The sequence below is a fragment of the Sinocyclocheilus anshuiensis genome, unplaced genomic scaffold, assembly GCF_001515605.1.
Source record: "Sinocyclocheilus anshuiensis isolate Anshui unplaced genomic scaffold, SAMN03320099.WGS_v1.1 scaffold2112, whole genome shotgun sequence".
In the NCBI taxonomy this organism is placed as follows: domain Eukaryota; kingdom Metazoa; phylum Chordata; class Actinopteri; order Cypriniformes; family Cyprinidae; genus Sinocyclocheilus; species Sinocyclocheilus anshuiensis.
Window position 1 is genome coordinate 67,525 of NW_015546167.1, and position 7,326 is coordinate 74,850.

Sequence of the window (7,326 nt, forward strand, 5' to 3'; positions counted from 1 at the left end):
TGACGAAGCGGATATCGTCCTCTTTTGGAAGACCAAACAAAGTAGTTTCGCTTTCACAACGAAGCACACAGTGTCTCTACGGCATGGCGGCAGCGGCAACAATACTACAGCGAGCATAAAAGTTACACCTTCTTTCTTTGCGTGAACATTTGGGCAGTGTTATGCAAATCTTCCCACATCATGACGTCGATATGTGGGGGTGTGTTAGAACGAGCCATTTTAGGTAGGCGTGGTTGACTCTTAAATTTTATAAAGAATATCTCTTTGGATTTGAGACTTTAGTCTTTGCAACTTTACAGATCTTCTTTATGCACCAAGAGCTTGTAACACTCCAAAGAGAAAGGAAAAATTGAAATCGCATCAAATGACCCCTTTAAAATATACTGCAAAACATTTTAATATATAATTATAAATATTATAACAATTAAAAAAGTTATAGTATAAAACAAAAAAAATCATAAAATAAGTAGGAAGAGTTCAAAATATGATATGAAACATTACAAAAATGTAGAAAATTATAAAAATGAAAATGTTTTGTTTTATAGCTCTATAATCTAACTTCTGAATCAATGCTGTACTGTTTAATGTTTAGATTTTTGTACTGGAAAATGACAACAACAAGAGGAGCATCATTTATTTGAGAGCATTAAACGTCAAACAGAAGGCGTGTTGCCCGGCCTGAGGGCGGAGCCTCTAATCGTGATTGACAGCTCTCCGTCCGGACAGGCGGGATTAAAGCAATCAATCACATAAAGCCGTGAGGTAAAAACTACAGGAACATGAATTCAATTGAGCGAGAGAGACACAGAAAGAGCTGAAGAAATATTGAAGGCCATTAGCGCCGGAAAGCAGAGAACATGCGAGGATTCAGATGAGGCCGCGCCATAAATTCATATCAAATGACTGTTGAAGGGCTGCGTGTGAAAACACGGCCGCGGTCAAGGACGACTCTACCGTCAAACACACGCCAGAGACATTAACATAAAACACACACCAATATCCTCAGAGCTTCAGCTTCAGCTCCATCCATCCTTCACTCACGCGCACGCACACACACACACACACACACACACGCACACACTTGACTTGACTTGACACACACGTTTGTTTCTGTGAATTGTGGGGACTTTCCATAAACTTCTATTACTTTTATACTGACCAAACGATATTTTCTATCCTCTAACCAAGTTCAGTTTTATTTCTAGTGCATGTTTAAGCATGGAACAAGGCCAACCTAAGTGCTGCACAACAAATAATAAAATACAACAAAAAGAGAAAAAAACGTAGACAAGAATAAAATCATACAAAGCAAACATAGCTACATATTAAAAGCCAAAGAGAAGAGATGGGTTTTAAGATATGACTCAGATAAGGTGGAAGCCGTTCTAATGTGAACTGGTAAGTTGTTCCACAGAGTGGGACCAGCCACTTCAAAGGCTCTAGATCCCCTGGTCTTTAAGCAGGTTCTTGGGATCCAGAGGAGAAATTTGCCCTCCGATCTTAATCCCCTCACTGGAATGTAAGGGTGGAGTAAATCGGACAAATAAGGAGGAGCTAGGTTATTTAGTGATTTGTAGACAAGTAGCAAGATTTTAAACTTAATTTGATAGTGAACTGGTAGCCAATGCTATGATCTCGAGAGGGGAGTAACATGATCAAACTTTTTACATCCCTTCAGGAATTTAGCTGCTGCATTTTGGACTACTTGTAGCTGAGAGATTTGGGACCTTGATATACCAAAATAGATGGAGTTGTAATAATCCAGTTGAGACGTACTAAAGGCGTGAATAGCAACCTCTAGAGATCTTTCAGAAAGAAATTACTTGATTTTAGAAAGAGAGCGAAGATGGAAGAAGCTAGAACATACAACAGCACTAATTTGTTTATCAAATTTCAAGCATTTATCAAACTCCACACCCAGATTCTGAACTTAGGGAGAAATGAAGGAATTTAGGGTCTCGAGGTTCAGTTGATTACTTGCCCTGTGTTCAGAGGGGCTGAAGAAGATAACTTCTGTTTTATCTGTGTTCAAGAAGAGAAAACCTTTAGAGAGCCACGATTTGACATCATCAATACATGCTAATAGAGTATCAACGGCATATTTTGTATTCTTAGTCATAGGCCAGTAATTTTGCATATCATCGGCATAACAGTGGAAGGAAACGCCATGTTTCCTAAAAATAGATCCCAGAGGAAGAAGATGAAGAGAGAAGAGTGCAGGAGCTAAGATAGAACCCGGAGGAACCCCGCAGGTTAAGTTGCCTGGGGATTAGATACAGCTTCTGATTTTTAAAGAGAAACTCCTATATTGGTTAAAAAAGATTTAAACCAGTTTAAGACCACCTCCCCTCAGACCAACACAAGATGCCAAACGAGAAATGAGAATCTCATGAACTTGAACTTGAAATACATAAATGATATATGTCTTATTTAACATATTTAACTATTGCAGGTTTGTATGATATTCTGAGTTTGCATTTCACGGTTTTTATTGATTTTGAGGAACACTGAATCTGTTTTTGTGCAGGTGAGATGAGTAAACACATGTTGATATTTAGTCTAGAACTACAGTAAGATCAAGTTCACACACAACGCTCTGCACTTACTCCTGATTTCTGTCACCATGGCAACACCAGAGCTGTCACTCAATACATGGAAACAAAGTAACTGGCGTTAATTATTTGAAAAAGTAACTCAGATATTTCCTTCTGAATTAAAAAGTAATGCGTTACTTTACTAGTTACTTAAAAACGCCTCTGTTCGAGTGGACGATGCATCTGTAACGGCCAGAATCCTGTTTAGTCGTGTTCACCACATCAAACATGCCGATAAAACGCTGGTTATTCCACGGTTTGGTGGCTTTCATAGGAGCTTCACGACCGCCGATTCCCTGCAGACCAGAGAGAAGAGCAGAGGAGCAGTGAGTTATTTAGAAAGGACAAATAAAATATACATTCACACAACATAAACACACACACACACACACACACACACACACCCACACAGACACACACACACACACACACACACACACACACCAAAGGTGCAGGCTTGATTTTGGCATTGGTGGGGACGTAACGGCAAACAACAGACAATTAATTGTTTGATCAAAATTATTGCTAGGGATAATTTAGTAGTGTCTGATATTAATAGTATTATGTCACAGCGTTTTTACTAAACTCTACACGCTTGAGAATCATAACAAGTGATGGAGACTATAGTTCTCGCCATAAATATGAAGAGCTCAAACAACAGATTAATGAGTTACTCCAAATTTCACAAAAAGCTTATGGACATGATTATAATATAATTCAGACACTGAAGTGAGTTGCTGTTTTTGTCTTTTCTGAGGAAGATTCATTCACTTGTTTTGTACACAGATACATTTTGCTCAGATTTATTTAATGTTCATCTGATCTCATTTTGTACGTGACTTTTCTTTCTGTTTTAAAGATGTTTCCTTCGGTTTGTTTGACTAATACAGGAAAATATAACTTAATGAATCTGTGTTTCCCGCCAGCTAAATTTAACACACAGAAACACAAATCTGGCTCTAAACCTCTCTTTTCTTTATTCAGAGTTGATCTAGACGAGTACATGGAAACTATCCAAAGTTCTGTTCATCCTAAAGCAGTCAAAACTGAATCTCTATATTCATCCTGTGTGTCTTAAGATGAAAAAACAACAACATGGTTACTACGCTTTTACTGTAATAAAACCAAGGTAAATTGTCTAAAAGGATTTGTATTTGTGTATTTTCTTACTTTCTTTTTTCTTTCTTTTGTTTTTATAACTGTACTGCCTTAATGCATTGGAGATTTCTGATCAGGACTTCGGAGTACGGATCAAATGAGTTGCGATCTGCGCTCCGAAGTTCCGATCTGAATCAAATGATTCCCGATATGTTATTCCGATCAAAATTATTTGCGATTTGCGCTGCATAGTCCCAATCTGAATCATGATTCGCGAACCATCATTTCAGATCAGGACTTCGGAGCGCGGATTACGGATCATTCAATTTGTGAAATGATTTATGAACCCGCTCTGAGGTCCCGATCTGAATTAAATGATACGCGATCCGACTGGAGTGCTTCAAAACAGTGAATCATTTTGCGACGCAATGGTTTAACTCATTCAAAGTTTCACCCATCACTACGTGCTTTTTAAAATAATTACAAGCAATGTCGAAATTTAAAAAAAAATGAAGGGCTCTTTTGAACTGGTTTTTGCTAGTGAATCACTTGAACTGAATGATCGAAGTCACGAGTTTGAGTTCATCAGAGAATCAGAGCATCAGAGAATAGACTTCAACATTCTACTCTTTGTTTATAAATCGTTACATAACCTAGCTCCTGTCTACCTCTCTGAACTCCTTCATTTATACACTCCATCTAGAAGCCTAAGATCTTGCGACCAGGCTTTGTTGGTAGTTCCACATGTTAGACTTAAGCGTAGAGGGGAGCGTGCATTTGCGGTGGCAGGGCCGTTTAACTCATTCAAAGTTTCGAAAAGCTCTGTTTCACCCATCACTACGTGCTTTTTAAAATCATTACAAGCAATGTCGAAATTTAAAAAAAAATGAAGGGCTCTTTTGAACTGGTTTTTGCTAGTGAATCACTTGAACTGAATGATCGAAGTCACGAGTTTGAGTTCATCAGAGAATCAGAGCATCAGAGAATAGACTTCAACATTCTACTCTTTGTTTATAAATCGTTACATAACCTAGCTCCTGTCTACCTCTCTGAACTCCTTCATTTATACACTCCATCTAGAAGCCTAAGATCTTGCGACCAGGCTTTGTTGGTAGTTCCACATGTTAGACTTAAGCGTAGAGGGGAGCGTGCATTTGCGGTGGCAGGGCCACGGCTTTGGAATACCCTGCCTTTAGAAATTAGAATGGCCCCTTCTCTGCCTGTCTTTAAGTCCCTGCTAAAAACCTATCTGTTTTCCTTAGTGTATTGATTACTGTTATTCAGTAATTTTTTAATGGGTTGTTCATAATTTCTCTTCTGTAAAGCACTTTGGTCAGCCTAGCGGCTGCTGTAAATGTGCTATACAAATAAAATGAACTTGAGTTTGAATCAATCGGAGCAGTTCCAGCGTAAATGACTCACTCAATTGAATCAGTTTGTTTGCTCCTCTTTTCGCGTCTTCAGTCATGTTTACACGACACTGTCAGCGCTACTACTGGCTTAGCTCGCTAGTTTTATAACATTAACACTCACACACTCACACACACACCCACACACACACACACACACAGCTGTCAGCCGGTTCAGCAGGCAGATGGAGGCCATTTGTTCGTCAGTGATATTTCTTCATTACTGTCATCAGGGACACTGCTCTTAATGTCTGGATCTCTTTCCTCTGTTAATGAGGATGTGTTTGTTTAAGTGACAAACTGCCGAGCTGAAAGAACGCTAACAAACTACTTAAACATCTCTCACACTCCTCACAGGAGCCTCAACTAAACTGAACTATTCTGTTCTCAGTTGCTCTGATTATAAGCACACGTGACACAAGCTCTATAGTCCTGGGCCCGTATTCACAAACATCTTCAGGCTAAAAGTAGTTCATAACTTGCCGATTTAGGAGAAAATCTTAAAAATAATGGGCGTGTCAGTCCTAAATTTAGGACTCCTAAATTTTACATATTACCAAAATGTTATTAGTCGCAGAAAAAAAAAAAAAAAAAATTCCACATGAAGTGGCGAAATCACGCAGTCCGTGATGGACGGATCGTTAACGGCTGGTCTATGTGGTAATATAGTACATTGGCCAGAATATCCATATGCTCACCTAACATTCATCGACCTCAAATATGGCTTATCATCTGAAATATGTATGTAGTAGCAACTTTACATGCCAGCTCAATCTAATGTTAGCCTAGAAAAAAGTGCACAGTTCACATGTTTGTGCGGAGTGTGGAAGCTGAACAGTAGCGAGCTTGGGCTACTGCAGGACAGATGGAGGCGCGGCTGCGATCATTGGCTCTTAAAATACTTCATCATCTTTGGTCATACAGATAAGAGTAATGCATCTTTTGTAGCTGTAAAGACTCTACGTTTATTCGTGTGCACTCAGAATAACAACAAAATGTGCTTTTGTAAAATAATTAAAGATTAGGATTATGAAAACAGGATGCGCTTTCTGCCGTCTCAGACTCTGTGAACCTGAGCTTCGAAACTCGTGTATTCTTGCCTTATTACAGACATGAAAAATATATCTATAGAGAGGGACATTTTTAAATGAACCAATTAAAATAGAAAACAAATATTCTCAGATTATGTAATCCGTATGAAACATGCATACAGGCGCATACTGCAGAGACGACGAGTCAGTGTCGCAGACTTCATCTCTTAAACCGAAAACAGAAAGCACTAGTGTAACAATAAATTATTAAAACGTTAATGCAGTGTACTTGCTGTTTTTCCCTGACACATTCATAATTATTATATTTGCCAGTGCGCTGTGGCAAGACTTTTTTGTGTGCGCTTGAGCGCTTATTAATTATTAATTATTAATATGTAGGCCATTAAAGGCTCATTATTATGATTTATATGGTTTATTAATAAAAGTGTGACTAATAGTCGACTAATGCTTAAAATGAACGACTACTAGTCGACCAGAAAAATATTTAGTCGAGGACAGCCCTATTATTTAGCATATTTTACAACTAAGGCCATTAAGAAAAATCAATGTCATTGACACTTTTACATCACAAAAATAGATTCAATGTGACTTGCTTTTTAGCACAACTCTGCCATCAGTTGTATCGTGCTGCTATCAAACTATGCTTTTCTTTAAAGGGGTCATATGATGTTGCTAAAAAGAACATTATTTTGTGTATTTGGTGTAATGAAATGTGTTTTCCTTAGTAAGTTTGTCTCAGCAGCTTTGTGAATAGATTTTATGAGAAAACTCTTAGCTAAAAACTTTTACTGCTATTTAGAAGAACTCTTAGTGGTAAGATTAAATGTTTTGTGAATACGGGCCCTGATCAGTATAAAATAAAATCATTTTATTGACAAATTTATTATTAAATTTTTTTTTGTTTACACGGATCAGCTCTAGGCATGACAAAGCGAATATCCTCTTTTGGATATGTCCTCTTTTGGAAGGCCAAACAAAGTAGTTTCACTTTCACAACTAAACACAGCGTCTTCACGGCATCAACAATACTACAGCGAGAATAAAAGTTATGCCTTCTTTCTTTGTGTGAACATTTGGGCGGCGTTATGCAAATCTAGACTATCAGCCAATCACTGTGTGCATAGTTAATAAGCATGCTGACATCATCCATAGCAACGAGGTCAGCCCCGCCCC